This window comes from Durio zibethinus, chromosome 24, assembly GCF_047325235.1.
Source record: "Durio zibethinus cultivar Kanyao isolate XHJ-2024 chromosome 24, ASM4732523v1, whole genome shotgun sequence".
In the NCBI taxonomy this organism is placed as follows: domain Eukaryota; kingdom Viridiplantae; phylum Streptophyta; class Magnoliopsida; order Malvales; family Malvaceae; genus Durio; species Durio zibethinus.
Genome location: NC_143185.1, coordinates 7965138 through 7983226, shown reverse-complemented (window position 1 = coordinate 7983226; position 18089 = coordinate 7965138). Strand labels below are relative to the sequence as shown.

Here is an 18089-nt window from a genome sequence, read left to right as displayed (position 1 = left end):
AGTAGATATCCATATAAGTTAATTTTTTGTGGTAAATTCTTATGTGTCAAAAAATGATATATATATATATGTATAGGCATTTACATATCCCATAATACTTACATCTAAAATTTGAAAGTTTTCGATAACTAAATAATTTTTTAAATATATATTTATTGATAAATAGCCTAAAATTAAGAAATGTCTTATATGTCATTATAGAGAAATTTTAAGAATTTTATCACATGTCAAAAAGAAAAACCATCAATGTAAGCAAACCTTATCATGTAACAATATATCCTGTAATATAATATATATTATATATATTTAAAAGATTATTAGTTATCCAAGTGATAAAAATAGTCATACTTAACACAGACCCCAAGTCTTAAGATTTCACAATGTATATAATAAACTTTAATTTTCCATGTGTGCATATACTAACAAAGTAAAATAACAACATAAAATGTCAACCAACAATTCTCATCATTCAAGCATAGAATTAAATATCACATAGATATTCCAAGCATAAAGGAAAAAGTCCAATATAGAGACAAACTGTGATTTGTGAGTATGAAATACAAATGATATACTATTAATAATAAATTACATCAAAAGACCCCAAAATACCTATTTTCTCAATATGTTTACCAAATACTATAGGTCTTATTCCCTTAGTCTAAGGATCAACAATCATGTTGTTAGTCTTAATGTGTTTGACAACAATCTTACCATTTTTCATAAAATTCTTAACTTTAAAATATATTATCTCCAAACGTTTAAAGCAATAGTGCTCTTGTTGTTCGTAGAAAACAACACAGCAGACCTATTATCCTAATAAATCTTTAAAGGTCTAGAGATGGAATTAATAATACAAAGACCTGACACAAAATTCATAAGCCAAATTGCCTATGTAATAGCTCTATAGCATGCAACAAACTCAACTTGCATAGTGGAAAAAACTAAGAGTGTTTGTTTCACACGTTTCCAAGACAAAGCTCTTCTAGCCGACATGAAAAAAATACCCTGGAGTGGACTTCATGTCATCCTAACAACTAGTGAAGTTAGAATTTATATACCCTACTATCTCAAGATTGTCCACCTTTTTGCATACCAACATATGGCTTTTTGTCTTTTACAAGTACCTAATCACTTTCTTAATAGCAACCCAGTGATCCATAATAGGGTTTGAAAGATATCTCTCAAGAACTCACTTTGCAAAAGCAATATCTAGCCTAGTGCAAACTTAAACATACATGAGACTCCCAACTACACTAGAATATAGTATGTTCTTCATGGATTCTTTCTCCAAATCATTCTTTGGGCGTTAACTAAGATTAAGTCTATTACCTTTCACAATTAGTGCATTCCTAGCCTTACAGCTTTGAATGTTAAATTTACTAAGCACACGATTAATATAAGACCTTTACGATAGTCCCAACAAATTTTGAGACCTATCTCTATGAATTTCAATCTCAAGAAGAAAGGATGCATTCTTAAGGTTTTTCATATCCAAAGTCTTAGATAATAGCTGCTCAATTTCATGTAACAAACCAATATCATTACAAGCCTGTAAGATGTCATCCACATATAACACAAGAAAGATATATTTACTCCCCTTGATTTTAAGATATATTTATTGATCAACTTTATGTTTCTCAAAACCAAAGGAAGTAACTATCTTATCAAATTTTAGATACCTCTACTTAGAAGCTTATTTAAAGGCATAAATTGACTTTTTAAGTCAACTTACTAAATGCTTCTTTTCAAATTCTTGAAATCTTTTAGGTTGCACCATATAAACATTTTCTCTAAAATCACCATTGAGAAAAGCCGTCTTTACATTAATCTAACAAAGCTTCAAGTTAAAGTGTACTACTAAGGCTATAACAATCCTAAAGGAATTTTTGGAAGACATCGGTAAAAACATTTCATTATAATCTACTATTTCCCTCTAAATAAATCACTTTGCCACCAATTTAACTTTAAATATCTCAAATTTTCCCTTAGAACCTTTCTTGGTTTTATACACCCATTTACAACCAATGGATTTATACTTTTTTAGTAGTTTAGCAAGCTCCTAAGCACCATTTTGAGACATAAAATTTATCTCATTTTTTATTGCATCCATCCATACATTAAATTATAGACTGCTAATAGTTTCCCTAAAAGTCACAAGGTTAACAACATGACTAATGTCATAGTCACTCTTTCAATGATAAATTACATAATCATTAGAGATGGAGGATCTTTTTTGTTTAGAAGATCTCCTAAAAGGTATTTTAATATCGTTCTTTTGAACTTGAAGTACATTAGTAGGAAAAAGGTTTATGTCCTATTGCCTCGATCTCTTCATTCAATGGCCACTAGCATAATATGGCACTGTATTATATGTAAAGTGATAGAAATATGTCTAATAGATTCACGATTATCCATAGCCTCTATCACACTCTTATCAGCAACATTTAGTTCCAAAAACTTTGCCACATGTGACTCTACAAACTTAGTTCCACGTACAGGATAATAAAACTTATATCCCTTGAAGCGATCTAAATACTTTAAAGAAAAGCAATGAGTATTCCTAGGTTCAATCTTTCTTTCAAAAGATTATAGATTCCAACTTCTATAAGACGTCCACAAAATTTAGAATGGTTCAATTGGGGTTTCCTACCAGTCTACAATTCAAAAGGTGTTTTAGGAACAGATTTGCTAGGTACTCTATTAAGTATATACAAGGCGATTTTAATAGCTTTACCCTAAAAAGACTTAAGAAGATTAGTCCTGCATATAAGCTCTTTATCATATCCTTAAGGGTGTGATTTTACCTTTCGACCACACCATTATGTTCAAGACTACCAAGCATAGCATATTAAGGAAAATTTGACATTCTTGTAAATATTTAGAAAATGGTCTCATATGTTATCTAGTTTCACAATATCTACCATAATACTCACCACCTTAGAGCTAATGACTTTGATAACTTTTCCTAATTATTTCTTGACCTCAGTTTAAAATTTTTAAATTTTTTAAAAGCATTTCAATTTTCATCAATTAGGTAAAGATACCCATAGCGAAAATAGTCATAAATAAAAGTAACAAAATATTTGTTACAACACAAGATAGATGTAAGAAGTCCACTATTATCAGTGTACACAATTTTCAAAAGGTCAAAATTATAAATTGCCTCATTTTTCTTAGTTTTAGTTAGTATATATTTTATACAATCAACACAAGTGTCTAACTTTTTAAAACCAAGGAAAGATAAAGTACTTTCTTTTATCAATTTTTGCACTTCTTCATAAGAAATGTGACCCAACCTTTTACACCACAACAAAAGACTTTTCTATAGTTAAAGATTTTTAAGACATTGTCTTTTCCACATTATTGCAACTATATTAATTATCATAGGCCAAGCACGATTTATATAAATTGTCAATTAGTTTAAATTCATCAATAATGAATTTTCTTTACTCAAAGATTTTTTAGTCACTATCTTTTCAACATTATTGCAACTATATTAATTATTATAGGCTAAGCACAGTTTGTATAAATTGTCAATTAGTTTAAATTCACCAACAACATTTGAATTTTAAAACGAGTCAACTTTTCCATATCCAATGCCAAAATAATAACCATGTTTGTCCAAAATAAAAACTAAAATCAAATTCCTCATAAATGAAGGTGATGAAAAACATTTTCCAAAATAAGTTCAAAAACAGATTATAAATATAAGCCTATTGTTCCTATATAATTAATGGCTACTTCAGCATTGTTTCAAACTTTATGTTTAGCTTCTTTCTTAATTAGCTTTCATTTTTTTTTTAATCCTAGCAAAGGTAACAGCAATATGAATAGTTGCACCACTATCAATCTACTAGGAATTTAGTGGGCCACTGACAAATTAGGATTTAAAGCAAGTGAGAGCTAGTGAGTTACCTTCTTGTTTATTCTTTTTCCTTAACCAAGCTTGATATTTAGGGTACTCATGTTTCATATGACATTCTTTTTACAAGAAAAACACTCGATATCTTTCTTAATGGCAACTTTAAGACCTCCTACCTTTTTAGTTTGACCACTACCTTGTCCCTTATTTTCTTGAACTTTCTTATGAGCATTAGGAAGAAATTTCTCAAATTTTCCATAATTTCTTTTGTAATTATATTTGGAGTATATAGCAAAAAAAACACTTTCACCCTTTTCTTTCTATAGTTTTTCTTTCTTAGAGACAAACTTTTAAATAAGATCATCAACACTTCAAACCTCATTCATAGCATTATAGACAGTTTTGATCTGAGTGAACTCCACAATTAAGGCATTAAGGGCATGATGAACAATGAATTTATTAGGAAGGATAATTTCTTGAGAAGTCAATTTTGTTTGAATGTGGACCATTCTCATGATGAAATCTCTAACACTCCCAACATTGTCATACCTAATACTTGTAAGCTCACTCATAAGGGTTTTAGCTTTACACTTATTAGATTTATGGTATTTATTGCCTACAACATGGTAGAGATCCCTAGCAATTTTGTGGTATCCAACTCACCCAAAAGGTATTAAAAAATAGACCTATTAATGACATACAGATGCATACAATTTGCCTTTTCCCATTTGAGAAACAATTCCATTTGTTTAGCAATGCTTTCATTAGTAAAATTAGTAGGTTTTGAAAAACGTAAGGCTATGTCTATCTCATTCATAACCAAAGCAAAATTCAAATCTTCATTTCATTTTTTATAAATAGACCCGTGAAGAACTTTAATAGTGGCTTATTGTTATTGACAATAAAAGGCAACATTTAAGATAAAAATGCAACATTAGTAAATAGACAATATCGTAAAAGATATAACAATAGTTCATGATGTACTAATAATTATTGAAAGGTCTTAGTGCATCACCACAAACTCCTTTTTGGATAAAGAATGTAATATATGAGTAAGAACTTTCTGCATAAAGCTAATATGAAAAGTCCTAGCTTTCAAAAAACATATCTTTTTTGGGCAGATAGATTTTATAGATTCGTACAACTTCAACCATGATGATTTATATTCCAAAACAAATTACCCTATACATTAACCCCTTTTAGATAGTCATTTGCATAAGATAATTTAATAACCCTCCCATAACCATAAAATGATAAAATATTACATTAATTTCAATAGTGATCCACTTTGACAACCAAACACTAATATCAATTAATGAAGATTTTTTCAAATCGAAAAATTTTATTAATTGCCCACAACTCTCAGTTTACAAATTCAACCATAATGTATGCAATGGACCATCCCAACTAAGATATTAAACCTAAATGTATCTAATTAGGTCTTATAAGCAGTGTACATTAAATTAAAACCAGAGTTTTGAATTTTTTTTAAAAATCAATTTTTAATTACTAAATCAATTACGCACTTAAGATTCAACTTGAGAGTATATAAATATCAAGACCTATTTAGGAAGAATACCTACTATCATTAGACTCCCAACATACTAAAATATTTTATCATAAAATAAAATAATAAAATAATGTGTATAACATATAATAGTTACTAAGCAATGCATGAATGTCAAACAAATATTTCATGTAGTTTAAAAATTTTAAGAAAAAATTTAAAATAAAATTCCAAGTATGTGAAAAGAAACTAGAGCAAAAATGGATGCTAGATGAGCCCCCTACACGTGCCACATGTGCCACCCACTAAGCATGGATTTTATTCAACATGGGGAATGGTCTTCTTTAACCTCCAAATGGGTTGACTCAATGCAACTGGAACAATTCTTTACTTATTCTGGTCAGTTCATATTTTTTCCACCATTTTTTATGTATTTTCTTGGTATTTTCATCAAATTGAAGTGCCCAAAAATAAAACCATTTTTCTATCAAACCCATGAAAAAAAGTATTAAAAAAAGATAAATATAAGATCAATTGGTCAAAATTTTTTGAATTACATAAACACATATTAGACCTCTTTTTGTTTTCTTCGTGTTTGGCTAATCTAAAACAATATGAAATTAAATGCTTTGATTTAACTTTATAACACATGAGAAACATGATTCAAGAATCAATTTTGAATTAAACACATAAAATGTTTGATGTTTTAATAAAAACAAGAATTTAGATTAAAACTTAAACCTAAAAATTTTCAACCTTGATTTCTCTCTTGATATAAGGCATTAGAAAATGGTTTTTATATAATTTTAATCCTTTTTCAATGAGGAACTAAAATCCTAAATCAATTTTGAAAAATAAAGATCAAAATTTAAAAATTTGACAATAACATAATTTCACCCTAAATATGTTGTTTGTTCAAAAATCAATTACAAATCATAATTTTAGGGTCCTAATATCACATAATGATAGCTCTAATACCATGCGTAAACATTAACCCAAGTTCATTGTTTGATATTTAGAACATTGTTAACAAATAAAGAGATTTGTCATACTTATTTGGGTGGTCATGATAAATATATCAAAGCGAAACAATCCTTAAAGTGCCTAGGTTTTCCTTTTCACTCTTCTTTTACTGGCGACATTCAATGAGCAGTAACCGTAACTTGCATAAAAGTAAAAGAAAAAAAGTGATTTGAACCTATTTTGATTGAAATCCCTTAAACCCTCATCATTAAACACTTACTAGATAAAGGTTTACAAAATCTCTAAACCAAATTGTTCCAGTAAGATGTACAAATCTTACATTTAAGTGATCACATTAAATTATTTAAACTCTCATGCTTATCTCTTATTAAGAGTAAACTCATCAACCAATTTTATTAAATTATTAAAACCAACTATTAATGGTAGCTCACTTATGAACAATTCTTGCTCTATATCTTAATAAGACATCAACGATGAGTTTATAAAGCGAAGATGAAGACTATATAAAAAGAAATGGTGGTGGAAAGATTATTTTCTAAACAAAAATTTGGATGTTGAAGCGGTCTTCATAAGAGACGACTCTTTGTGTTAGAGTGGTTCCACTAAAATAGTAGACTAAGGTTATATTTGATACATATGATTATTGATAAAATACGATGATAATCATCCTATATCAAGTTTGATTTGTATCTAAAGACAAAGATAAGGTTTGCAATAAGGATTAATATCTTTTTAGTATAGGATTATTCAATCCTTTCAAAGTAGAGAGGATAATTTTTAATTTATAAGATTAAACTTACAAGTTCAATTATACTCATAAAATTTACTTTAATAATTTAAATTGTATAAACTTTCGATAAGGATAATTTTGACAAATAAATAAATTATCCTATCCTAATCTTTACATAGAGCAAACACAAAATTAGATGACATTATTTAATCTAATTCTATTTATAATAACGTTGTACCGTATCAAGTCATAATCTTATGTACCAAACATGGCATAAGATTATATCTATGTATATTGATATTATTTGTTAATTTGTAATTGGTTTTGGAATCAAGTACTAAGCTTTTACGATTTACATATTGTGAAGGGTTTCTCTAACAGCTTTTTAAAAGGCTATTTGGCATGATTGCATATACATGACATCATACATGCTAATAAAAAATTACAATAGAGTGGTATGTTTGAATTCACCAATACGTTACAGTGTGAATTGAATTCCTCAATTCTTTTTATTGGTGACCTAGATTGGTGGATTATATTACAGAGTAGTGGTGTAGCATAATGATTTTATGCTATTTTACAGCAATTATTGTTCATTTCTTCAAACATCAATAAAGAAGATTGAAGAATAGGTGCATTGTCCTAAAACCAAATGAACTTGAGTAACAAACATCAGCTCTAGGGATTTTTAAAGAACTTGGATATCATTTTGTTTATTGTGAACCAAATGATGGAAAGAACCAGGAAAGTAGTATCGAAATTATGAATAAATATATAATTTTCATTAGAATATATACATGTTGTTTGGTAGTAGCGTATGACATGGATTGCAAAAATTATTACAATTAATCCACAAGAAATTACGATGTGGGCCATATATGTTTGAAAATATTTTTGAGTCTACTTTTCAATGAAATAAGAGAAATTGAATTTGGAGTCTTTTATGAATAAATATATAATTTTTATTAGAAAATATACATCCTATCTGACAACAGTATATGACATGAATTGCAAAAGTTATTACAATTAATCTACACAAAATTACAAGGTGGGCCATATATGGTTAAGAAGTTTATTGAGTTTAATTTCTAACGTACTAAAAAAATCTTAATTTTAAGTTGGATATTTTAAGATAGGGTCATTTTAGTGAAAGTAGCGCAAACTACCAAAATTAGTTAGTTAACCCTTATATAACTTAGTTGTTTTTAGTATTAATGGTCTTAAAATGGATTGATTAATTTCTATTATATTGAAATGATTTTGAATAGCCCATTAATTATTTTTGGGGAAAAACTAAGTGATGGAACCAAAAGGAAATAAGTAGAATTTCACAAACTTTGCTTGTTTTGAAACTTATGTGCATATGTATGTTTTTAAATAAATAAATTTTATTTCTTTATTTCGATATAAGAAAATAGGGGAGCGTATGATTATTTTACGTTTTGCTATATAAATAATGGATCATGTTTATAAATGAAATGAGAAATTGATTTATTTTTAATGAATGATTTTATAATAGCTACATATTTTACATCTTGAGAAAATGGATTATCAATACTAGAACTAGTTATACGATCTTAGCTAACGGATTATAGTAGTTAACATAGTCATGATCAAATGGTCCTACTAGTGGGTTATAGTAGTTAGTGTAAAGCTTTGGCCAATAGGTTATAATAGTTATTAATGATTATAAAGATAAAATTATCGATACAGCTAATGTTACAGATTATAGTAGTGACCATAGTTAATGATAAACTAACGATAATGATGATTTATGATGATGATGATTTTAAAGATTGATTCATGATTTGATTTGATTACGATATTTGAATGATAACATATTTTGCAATGATTTATGAATTGATCTGTTTTGATTTTGATTTATGATCTACAAAATATTGACATAATATTGATTTTTGAAATATTTTGATATTATTATTTGACAAATGTTTTGAATAATCTATATGATATGTATGAAACCGAATCTTGATCTGATAAAGTGTATGATCTTATACTAGCTGAGCTGTAATTTGTTCATTCTCTTTTTACCCTTTTTTTACACATGAGTAAGTGATAAGTATGTTTAGCTTTGTTAAAATGTAGAAGATCAAATTAGAAATATTACTTGGGCATTAGAAATATTGTTAGCTAAAGAGATCTTATGAATTGATTTTATATTTATTTTATGAATTCACCTTTGGATATATAGAGATGTATCATTAGTTACTTGGCCAAATTATTTTTATTAAAGAATTTTAAAGGGATTAAAAGAAAATATTTTGTATTACTTTAAAGTTTTATTTGAAGAAAATATAACCGTGTTACATCTTAGTTTTGGGGCATGACACCATTATTATCCAAGTCTTGACCAGATTGGATTACGTATCAGCCAATTTGTCAGGCACTGCAATAGATTTCAGGTAATTGGAAAGTCTGCTAACATGACAGGCTTGAGCTAGTTTAATTTTCTGCTTTTGCTATGTGAGAATATTCCAAGGAAGTGAGGAAAAATAGATAAATTTGATTACGAACTCGAATCAATTTTTGATAGTATAGGTAGACTCTGAAAGGGAGGAGGTTAAGATCTAAAGCTTCGTGAAACCTCCTTCGAGATGGAAACTTGGGAAGGAGAGCAGCGACTCGTTTGGCACTTTTCAAATATGATGCATACTGAAGGATGATAGAAGTATCATTCTTTCCTGCATCAATTTTGTCACGGTCCAAGCTTATTGTCTGAAAAGCACTAGCCAAAGCCAAGACATGGATGCCGCGACTATTCTCCTTTCCTACCTGGTCCTTAAGCGCCTTCTTCTTGAAAGTCCAGCTGCCAGTTCTCAGGTCGAAATGGTATAGAGGAAGAAATCGTTGGCCATAGATTGCTGCGAACTCCAATGCCGCAAGAATGTATTCAAACTCCTCATTTGACATGTAGTAAGGAAAGCTGACTCTTGTCCATCCAGGTTTTGCTCCTATGTAGCCCTGCAATCAAACTTTGCAACTGGCATTAGATAAGTTCAATTATAGTTTACTTCTCTTTCATTTGGTAAAAAAAAAAAAAAATGGAAAATTTTGTACTGATACCCTTTTAATAGCTTCTCTGAACGCAAGGGATCGAGTCTGATCAATATCAAGCAAACTGTGGCCATAAGGTCCACCACAAGCACACCCACCTCGAGCATGGATGCCAAACAGATCATTTAGGATGGTTGCAACAAAAGGGCCATGGAGAGGTTTATCCCTCTTGTTCCCAGTCTCTCCCCAGATGAAAAGTCCCCTCCCCTTTTCCTCTGCCTCGTCAACATTGTTACCATCGTTGGTTGTGGAGTAGATGAGGAAAGACAGTATGGCTTGTCTCTGGGTCTCGGTGCTTGCATTTCCTAAAACCCGTATGTTTTGGTTTGGGAGAAGCGTCCCCAGTGCTTGATTTATGTACGACTTCTCCTGCTTTGCACTCACTTCATAACCAATATATTCTTTTACCCAAAAAATTCAATGCTTCTCTAATAATCTGAATTATTTGAGCAGTCCCACCATTTTCCCTTTCTTCTATGTCACTTACATATATTGTGTCCTGCAAAATAAATACCCCATTTTACCACATATTAAATTTCATACCTGCTTCCCTAATTGCTGGGGAATGAATCTGATTAATATCATGAAAACTTATCATTCTCTAGAGTATTTTTCTATTAACACCGTCCCGCATTCAGAAATTTGGTTGGAAATCTCTTTTCTTCTAAAATTGTAATTAAAATAAAAAAATTTTTGGACACTTATCATTCACTAGTCTATATCTAAACCAGCTCCATCTGAATCAGGAATTTATTTCTAAACTCCAAAATTCGTGACAGCTAGCTAATCATTCTTTATGCCGTTCAGTTGAAGAAAGAAACCCAAATTTCTTACAAAATGGGATATATAAGCAAGAATAAGAAAAAACGTAAAGAAAATACAAATTTCCATTTTATAGTGGAGAGGTGAACAAAAATTAAAATCATTCATCCATTAAATTGGATTAATCAGAACACATAAATATAATAAAAATCTCTTCGTTTATTATCAATTAATTTTCAATTTGAGAGTAATTACCTGTTCATTGAAACCATTGACATAATTAACAGTTCCACCTCCGCAAGTTGATGGAGGAGAAGATCCTAGCTGGTAGAGAGCCTTGCTCATTAAAAGGATGCCGGGCGATCCAGGGCCACCTAGAAACTTATGTGGGCTTAGGAAAATGGCATCATATCCATCAATCTCCCCTGACCTCATATCAATCTCCACATAAGGACCACTATCCACAAAAACAAAATGATAAGCACAATCAAAAATCGACTTCTCATTGCTTTATAACATTAACACAATACGTAAACTTGGCTAATAATTAATTGTGAGATCTGTTATTAAAGTATTAAACTTTTAATTTTAACAATCAAAGCTTAAATTCTGACAACCTCGAATATAAAAGCTTGACAACAAAAAATGAAAATTCTTACTGTGTACCTTTCTCCAAAATCAAAGCAAACAAAACCTCCGTACTCATGAAGAAGTTTGGCAATCTCTCGAGTATCTGTTTGAATCCCAGTCACATTACTACAAGCTGAAAATGAGCCAAGCAAAGGCCTATTGGCGTATTTATACAGCTCAAGCTGTTTTCTTAGTGCTTTAATGTCTATGAACCCAATCTCATCTAAACCAATTTCAACAACTTCAGCAAGGCTTTGACGCAAAGAAAGCAAGTTGGAGTGGTGCTCGTAAGGGCCAATAAAAACTACCCATCGATACTCATTAAGTAAGCAATTTATTGCCATGTCCCTCAAAATTGATGGTACCGTAATCCCCATAACTTCTTGTAGCCTTTTAATAGCAGCCGTAGTGCCTGAGCCACAAAACAGAATTGCATCATCTTGACCCCCGCCTAGGCATCTTTTAATGTAGTTTGACGCTTCATGCACCATTTTCGTCGTCCTGTGCCCCACATAAGTGTCAGATGTGTGAGTGTTACCTACGCACGAACCAACCAAGATCAGCTGACAAATACTAAAACCCCCATATATATATATATATGTATGTATCTTATACTCGAAAACGACACCATCACTTTTGTTAATTAAATCCGAGTATCACAATCGAAGATCAGAAGAAAAAAAACCTTTACCGTAGCATGGCAGAACATGGGTGACGATGAAGTTTTCGATATAGTGAAAAGGGCGTCCCGATGCAGTATGATCAGCGTAAGTAAGTTTTCTAGTTCCAAAAGGAGAGTCAAATTCTGCATCACCACCAATGATTTGAGATCGTAGCCAAGACAGCTTTTTCTCGGTGGAGTCAACCTTTGGCACACCCATCTCTAGAGTCCTGAATGCTTCCGAGCCATGGAAGTGTTTGCTGGAAACATAGGAACCGCATGTTGATCCTGGTGACTTATGCCTGTCCCTGGTTGAAGTCTTACTGTCATTTGCTGCCTTCAATTTAAGGGCTTCCGTTGTTTCTCTAAACATGGGTTGCTCAAACTCCATTTCCCAACTGGAAACAAAGATTAATGGCTTTTTTTATTGTAGTTGTAGCTTATGACAGGAGAAAGAATGGAAAAAGTAGTTGTAGAATAAGAAAAAGATAAGAATGAGGGTAAGGAAGGCAGACTTGGTTATTTATATACTATTAAAATACAAAGTAACCTTTTGACACGGTTTCATTTTTTCAATTAATAAAACAAAAAGACAAAATTTTAGGCGGTAGGGGGTTTTGACTCCGAAACCATGACCTCTACACACCAATAAGAAAAATATTGCTGTCTCAGAAACAATGGGATCTCCAAAAAAGATTGAAGAAAAAAAAAAACCTACAGAAAATAGTAAGCCTATGTTTGGAATATATTATTCCTTTGAGTGTAAGAATTTCCATATTTCTCATTCCTGTCCCTAAAATTTGATTATGGAGTATCAAATAGCCCGAGCAATTGTTAGAAAAACATCGAACCTCTCCTGATCTACTTGGTTTGGAACTTGATGTATCCAATCTGCCATATTAATAAGGAGAGCATTGCTATTTAGAGGTGTCAATAATATACCCATACTCACAAGTTATTAATTTTATAAATTTGATTACTTAATTGATAAAAGGAATGAGAACTTTTGTATCTTGGTATAATTTACACGGATAGATAAGATCCCTAAAAAGTGAAAATTGTAAAGAAAGCAAAGAATTTGATTGCTTTTCAGAAACTTAGTATGGTTTTGGCAATATGCATGATAGTTTTATTAATGATTATTCATCAATAAGTAACATTTATGAATTAAAATTAAAATTTGATTTATTGAAAAATATAAAAAAATCAGTTATAAAAAACAAATGAAAGAATGAAGAAACAAACAAATGGATCAAATAAAAAAACTAAAACGAGAACCAAAACAAAATAAAAGTTGTGAAATAGATCTTCAAACCAATACTCTACCACATTGAAGGCTATTCATTTGTATTTATGATGAAGTGGCATATTAAAAATAAATAATTTAATTTAATTAAGAATGATTTAAGATAAATAATAAAAATTTGATTACTAATTGATATAATTTTAACTATATAAGGTAAGTAATATGTACTTTTTAAGGTAATGTTGGTCTTTCCAAAATGGTTAAATATAAAAATGGCCCATTTATTATACATATTTTATCAATTAGGCACCAAAAAAATAAAATATTTAGTTTGTTACTCTAATTTTCATTCTGTCATCACTTTGTTACCGGAGACTAACGCCATCTGTAAATTTATTGACGTGGTATAAATATTTAATAAGATATTAACACATGCTAAGAAAATCTAATCAACGTCAAATCATCAATATTACATCCGAATTTAAAGAAAAATTCTAAAAAATTTTAAAATTTTTTTAAAAATATTTAAGCATTTTAAAAAATTATTTTAAAAAACAAAAACAAAAAATTTTAAAATTTTTTTAAAAATTATTAAAACTTAAAAAATTCAAAAAAAATCTCAAAATTTTATTACAAAAATAAAATTTTTTTTCAAATTTTCGTAAAAATGATAATTTTAGTAAGCATAAAGTTTTCATAAATTTAAAAAAAAAACTCTAAAATTTTAAAAAATTGAAAGTAAAAGATCTAAACTTTTTTGAAAAAATCTAAAAATTTTAAAATAGTTGTAATCTTTATAAATTAGGAAAATTCTTTATTTTTTTAATCACACAAATTTAATTTTTTTATAAATTTTGCGATTTTTTTACATTTTTAAAAATTTTTATGGATTTTTATGAAAATTTTAAGTTTTTTATTTTATATTTTTCAAAAAAAAATTTAATTTTTAGTAAATTTCTTAGAATATTTCATATTTTTGAAATGATTTTAATTTTTTCATAATTTTTGAAAATATTTTATAAAATTTTAGATTTTAAGAAAAATTAATTTTTTTTAAATTTTCAAATTTTGTCAAAATATTCTAGATTTTTTATTTTTTGTGAACCTTTTTTTTTTTTTTTAATTTGTTAGAATTTTTTGGATTGTTTTTGGACTTTTTGTTAAAATTTTGAGATTTTATGAAATTTTTTAAGTTTTCATATTTTTTTTATTTTTATAATTAAAAAGGATTTCATATTTATTTAATTTTTCTAATTTTTAAAAATATTTTAGATTTTTAAATTTTTTTTGAATTTTTTTAGTATTGATGCGGTAATTGATGATATGGTAGTGACTAAACTTTTTGACACATGTCAGTATCTTATTAGATGTTAATATCATGTTGGCAAGTTGAGTAATTGCTTTAATTTGAGTATCAAAGTAAATGACGAAATGAAAGTTCAAGAACCAAATTGATAATTTTGTTTCTTAAAGTACTAAACTGACAGAAATGTATAATACATGAAATAGTTTTATAGTTAACTTTTCCAATCATGAAAAAACCTAAAAGGAGACTTGAAGTTGTTATACATGTAATCGATAATCATTCCTTAGTGTTGACCTTTAGAGTTCAAAGGATGTCTCATACCCAAATAATTTTTGGGTTTTTCCTACATGTAATAATAATATTAATTACTAAATTACTACTTAATTTAAAAAAAAAAACGACATTAATATAAAGATCAATTAATATAAAAGAGAAGTTCTTTGTCCTTAGCTCTTTTCTTAAACAGTTGGATCTCTAGCTCTACCTATAAATCATTTAACGAAACACAAATAAAATTGATTACGTCACAACATATAAGTGATTTAGTTACAAATTAGGATTCTTCTCAAATAATAAAATGATGGGTGATTGTGATTGGAATGAAACAACAAAAAATTTTCATCGATGCCTTTCATTGCTAATTTAGACGCAAACTTGGCAATGGTAATGATAAAATGATTGGTGACTGTGGCTAGGATTAAATTTTTAAAATAATCTAATGATAAGAGAATTAAAAAATACAACATATCTTTCAAATTTGAAATAGTAAAAAACAAATCTAATCAATTTTAATTGAAATATGTATTCAAAATTTATGGTCCACATATATTCTTGAAAAATGATTAAATTAAAAAAAAGAAAAATTCTAGAATTGACATTTTTTAATTCAAGATTTATACAAAAATTTTCATATTTCATAGGTTTTCATTTTGAATTTAAATAACTTATCAAATAGAATTATTTTATAAACCCATTTTAGAGATAATATATTATTACAATTGAGATTTTTAAATTTAAAAAATATGTTTATATTATTAGGAAATTTATTTTTAATAAAAATATATCTAAATTAGATTTTATTGTTAACAATTGAAAAATTATCCATGTAGATATCCATGTAAGTTAATTTTTTGTGGTAAATTCTTATGCGTCAAAAAATTATATATATATATATATAGGCATTTACATATCCCATAATACTTACATCTAAAATTTGAAAGTTTTCGATAACTAAATAATTTTTTAAATATATATTTCTTGATAAATAGCCTAATATATATTAAGGAATTTGGTGGGCCACTGACAAAATAGAATTTAAAACAAATAAGAGCTAGTGAGTTACCTTATTGTTTATTCTTTTTCTTTAACCAAGCTTGATATTTAGGGTACTCATGTTTCATATGACATTCTTTTTACAGGAAAAACACTTAACATCTTTCTTAATGACGGCTTTAAAACCTCTTACCTTTTTAGTCTGACCACTACCTTGTCCCTTGTTTTCTTAAACTTTCTTGTGAGCATTAGGAACAAATTTTCCAGATTTTCCATAATTTCTTTTGTAATTATGTTTGGAGTATGTAGCCAAAAAAACACCCTCACCTTTTTCTTTCTCTAGTTTTTCTTAGAGACATTCTTTTAAATAAAATCATTAACATTTTAAACCTCATTCTTAGCATTATAGATAGTTTTGATCTGAGTAAAGTCAACAAGTAAGGTAAGTAATAAGGGCATGATGAACAATGAATTTATCAGGAAGGACAATTTCATGAGAAGTCAATTTGGTTTGAATATGGACTATTCTGATGATGAAATCTTTAACACTCTCAACACTGTCATACCTTATACTTGTAAGCTCACTCATAAGGTTCTTAGCTTTACACTTATTGGATTTTTCTTATTTATTACCTACAGTATGATAGAGATCCCTAGCAATTTTGTGGTATCCAACTCACTCAAAAGGTATTCAAAAAAAGACCTAGTAATGACATATAGATGCATACAATTTGCCTTTTTCCATTTGGGAAAAAATTCTTTTTGTTCAGCCATGCTTTCATCAGTAAAATTAGCAAGCTTTGAAAAACGTAAGGCTATGTCTATCTCATTCATAACCAAAGCAAAATTCAACTCTTCATTCCATTTTTTATAATTAGACCCGTGAAGAACTTTAATAGTGGCTTATTATTATTGACAATAAAAGTCAACATTTAAGACAAAAATGCAACATTAGTAAATAGGCAATATCATAAAATATATAGCAACAGTTCATGATATACTAACAATTATTGAAAGGTCTTGATGCATCACCACAAACTCCATTTTGGATAAAGAATGTAATATGCAAGTAGAAACTTTTCGCATAAAGCTAATATGAAAATGTCCTAGCTTTCAAAAAACATATCCCCTTCGAGCAGATAGATTTTGTAGATTGGTACAACTTCAACCATGATAATTTATATCCAAAACAAATTACCCTATACATTAACCCCCTTTAGGCAATCAATTGCATAAGATAATTTAATAACCATCACATAACCATAGAATGATAAAACATTACATTAATTTCAATAAGTGAGCCACTTTGACAACCAAACATGAATATCAATTAATGGAGATTTTTTCAAATCGAAAAATTTCATTAATTGCCCAAAACTCTCAGTTTACATACTCAACCATAATGTATGCAATGGACTATCCCAACTAAGATACTAAACCTAAATGTATCTAATTAGGTCTTATAAGCAGTGTACATTAAATTTAAACTAGAATCTTGAATATTTTTTAAAATCAATTTTTAATTACTAAATCAATTATGCACTTAAAATTCAACATGAGAGTACATAAATATCAAGGCCTATTTAGGAAGAATACTTACTATTATTAGACTCCCAACATATCAAAATATTTTATCACAAAATAAAATAATAAAATCATGTGTATAACATATAGTAATTAATGAGCAATGAATGAATGCAAACAAATATTTCATTTAGTTTAAAATTTTCAAAAAAAATTACAAATAAAATTTCAAGTATAGCAAAAGAAACTAAAGCAAAAACGGATGCTAGATGTACCCACACGTGCCACAAGCGCCATCCACTATTAATGGATTTTGTTCAACATGGGGAATGGTCTTCTTTAACCTCCAATTAGGTTGACTCAATGTGACTGAAACAATTCTTTACCTATTCTGGTTTGTTCGTATTTTTTCATCATTTTTTATGCATTTTCTTGGTATTTTCATCAAATTGAAGTGCCAAAAAATAAAACCATTTTTCTATCAAACCCATGAAAAAAAAGGTATAAAAAAATGACAAAAATAAGATCAATTG

General features: G+C 28.6%; 1 pseudogene across 1 annotated transcript; it reads right to left on the bottom strand.

Moving 5' to 3' along the window:
• Positions 1 to 9347: 9347 nt before the first annotated feature.
• LOC111316822 (uncharacterized) lies at positions 9348 to 12688 on the bottom strand (annotated as a pseudogene). The gene is made up of 5 exons (XR_016333032.1): positions 12239 to 12688; positions 11584 to 12085; positions 11173 to 11374; positions 10165 to 10654; positions 9348 to 10062 (listed from the first exon to the last, which is right to left on the bottom strand). The product of XR_016333032.1 is annotated as an uncharacterized LOC111316822 (transcript).
• Between the last annotated feature and the right edge of the window lie 5401 nt (positions 12689 to 18089).